Source organism: Bidens hawaiensis, unplaced genomic scaffold (assembly GCF_021521415.1).
Source record: "Bidens hawaiensis isolate Kalapana, Puna unplaced genomic scaffold, B.hawaiensis_p1.1 tig00024667_1, whole genome shotgun sequence".
Classification (NCBI taxonomy): domain Eukaryota; kingdom Viridiplantae; phylum Streptophyta; class Magnoliopsida; order Asterales; family Asteraceae; genus Bidens; species Bidens hawaiensis.
The window spans coordinates 99,205-102,747 of record NW_027493908.1 but is presented as its reverse complement, the minus strand read 5'-3'; positions in this window follow the sequence as shown (position 1 = coordinate 102,747).

Sequence of the window (3,543 nt, the reverse complement as noted above, 5' to 3'; positions counted from 1 at the left end):
AGCTAGGGGAATGTTAGAATCAAATGAATCTGAATCTTCCACCATTTTTGTTTGGCATGTACTTTCATTGCTAGATAAAGGAATTGGAAGAAAAGACGTTCCCATAAATCCTTTTCCTTTACCAAATCGAGGCTGACATGATCCTTGGCTAGATTTACAATCGGACATCTGTGTGAAGTTAGATTTTAAGGATAGGAAGACGCTCCTATCTTATTTGTATTATCCATTTCTTATCCATATCAGTTTTTGATAATTTGTTGATACTTTCCAACTAAGTATCTTGTTTTCTTGAATCAATATTCATATAATAAGTTTTCAAAACTTATCCTTAATCAAAGCCTAGGTATAATTAAATACCTAATTCGCTAAGATTGATGGCTCTGATACCAACCTGTCACACCCTCAATTTGGGGCCTAGGCGTGTGACCTTATTGTTTTGTAAATAAATAAGAGTTGCGGGTTTTATTTCAGCGGAAGCATTTAATAAAATATTATTACTTTGAAAACTTATTTAACTCTCGGGTTTAAATACCCGTTCATCGCTTACAATACATTTCTTTAGAAAATATAACTCTTTGTAATATTTTGAAATAAAATATCTGAGCCATCAGATAGCATCTAATGACTATAACTCCAATCTTCTATTCCACTTTGCTTGTATAGTCTAACCTTTCTTGTTTCCCTGTAACATGAGGGAACAATACGTCAGCACAAAGCTGGTGAATAACGCTGACTCTAAAATCTCTTTTCAATACCTTTGTGAAACCAACAATAATACCTTTGTGACTACTCATTAGGAACCCAACTACATTGGGATCAAATTACCCTAAGTACCATGTACAATTAATTATATACACAATATAATTTCTCTGAACAGTCCCGTAGACCTTCAAAGGCATGTTGATGATATGCATGGCCTCGAGGAAATGCCGAGTCACCATGTATGTTTGGATCATGACACATGTATACTCTTAATCAGAGTGTCCGTTTCTTATTATTGTACATAAAGTTTTTAAGGATTCGTAAATCCTATGCAAACATTCAGACTCATTATAAAAGGTTTGGGGGCGTATTCACCTTATCTGTTTATAATCAGTTTCTGATACTGATTCCTGTTTTCTGTTCTCTTCTTCTTGTTTTGTTACCTCGGACCTATAGTACGAGAATAACATTTGTATAAATAACTAGATCAACGATCTAGCTTCAGACCTTTAGTATGTTTTGTATAGCTTTAACCTTGATAAAATCATTTGTTTATATAAAACATTTGGACCTTTAGTCCCTTTCTTTATTTACCATTTGATTAAGAATAATATAATTTTTCTTGAGCAAAGGTTATAGTAAAAAATAGTATTTCTTTATAACTAAGAAATATAATACAAGAGATTATAATTATGAAATTAATGTTTCTTCTTAAAGAAGAAACTCAGTATAGACGTTTCTTCTTCAAGGTTTGGCTATAACTTCGACTTATGGTCTAAGCCGTTTATAATAAAATAATAACTTAAGCAGAACCGCTTACCTCACACGGGTATTCAGAGTTAGATATTCCTAAGTTTATACGGGCAACACTTCTACTCTATGCACGTTTATCGAGGCATCCTTGATAAACTCTTCTTGGCACGTAAATCGAGGCAATGTTCGGTCGCCGGGTCGTGCACGTACTTTGAGACGGAATGTCGGGTTTCTTGAGTGGCACACACTTCGAGGAAACACCGAGTATTTGGCATGAATTACGAGGTTATGATTGTCGGGTCGGTGGTACGCAAAACGACGTTCGGCACGCAAACTGAGGTAGAGAGAGAAAGTAACTTAGAGAGAGTGGAGAGGTGTGCTGCAAATGAGCCGATCCCCTCCCTATTTATAGCAAATTTTGGATCCCATCGCGTATCGTGATGGGTCTCCTTTTCAACACCGTCACGTATCGCGACGGGTACCTTTCTGCATGCCCGCCACGTGTTGACACGTGGCGTGACACGTCTACCACGTGTCATGCCCTGCTGCCACGTGTCACCAGAGTGTGACACGTGTTGATGCGTCATCACGGCCCATCGCGATACGCGATGGCCGTCTCCTTGGACTCATCGTGTAGCGCGATGGGTTCCTGGATATTTTTTTTCACTTTTGGTCCTTCATCTTTTGCAGCTTGTCACTTCTGGTGCGCCATCAAAGCGCCACATTGCGCCCAATGCCCTTCGCCGTCGCCGTCGCCTTCGCCTTCGCCTTCGCCATCGTCCTCGTCCTCGTCCTCATCCGAGCCCGAGCCCGTGCGCGTGCGCGTCGGTTGCTACGCACCCTCTGCTAAGACCACTTGGTGCATGATATTCATAAAAGAAGATAACTATGGAAATTCTCTTCCTTATAAAGAGCTTCGATTTCTTTACCACTTCCAATGTGGGATAGATTCCATTTCCCTTATTTATACTTTAGTGGAATGCTTCCACTTTCTTACATCTTCCAATGTGGGATGAAGTTTTCTCTTTACTTATTTCCTCCATGTAAGAATACTTAGCTTTAGGAAATATTTTTGTTTTTCTTACTTTTCTTATATTTCCTTATTTAATATTTTCTCATTACTTATCTTGAGATTATTTTTGATCCCTCAACTTTCCTAAGTTTTCAACTTTGGATCGAAATTTTAGGGATGTTACATCCTCCCTACCTTGGAATGAATCTCGTCCTCGAGATTCATTGGTTTAAGAGTGAATGGTTCTTACTTTTCTATAGTTGATTAGATTCTATCTAATCGGGTTCTTGTTGTTGCAATCTGTATGTAGAATGACTAAGGTTTTTGTTTTGTTGCTAACTTACATCCTCGAATGATGTAACCAGTCCATAATTCAGAATATCATTAGTATATATAAAATGGGACTCGAGAATGGGATATTACTAAATTGAATGAACCCCGATGCAAATAATTCCGCCACCTGTCTCTCTATTTTTGCTTTCTGGGAATGGGGATAACGTGGTGTTTAGTTTGGGAACAAAAGAATATAATGGTTTTATGAACAAGTAGGAGGGAGGTTTTTGGGTTATTCAAATATGGTATTATAACGTTGACAATAGGTTGCAACATGGTCTGTATTTTAGGAGTAGAATCCGGTTCAACAATCAAGTGTTGAAAACTAGATGACTCTTGGGTCCTGTTGATGTAACTTGTAGTTTGTAACTCTTACCACTAATGTTAAAAATCATAAACATTTCATTCCAATTCGCTTGAACAGTATTTAAAGTAGCCAACCATTGAACTCCGAACACAAAATCAGCCCCACCAATTGATAATGGATAAAAGTCTTGAACAACCTTGAGCTCGTTGACCTCAAATGTGAGATTTTAACAAATGTGGTTATACCTGATGACGTCTCCATTCCCTATTTGATTATCAAAGGTGATACTGCTTGGGCGTTTAATTTCAATGTTAGGATCGATTTTATCACTATCTACCTTTTAACCAACAACTTAATGTTGAGAAAACGGTTACGAATCAGCTAATGTAAAGACCTAATGATTACTAAAGGCAGAATGAATAGTAATCAAGATGTT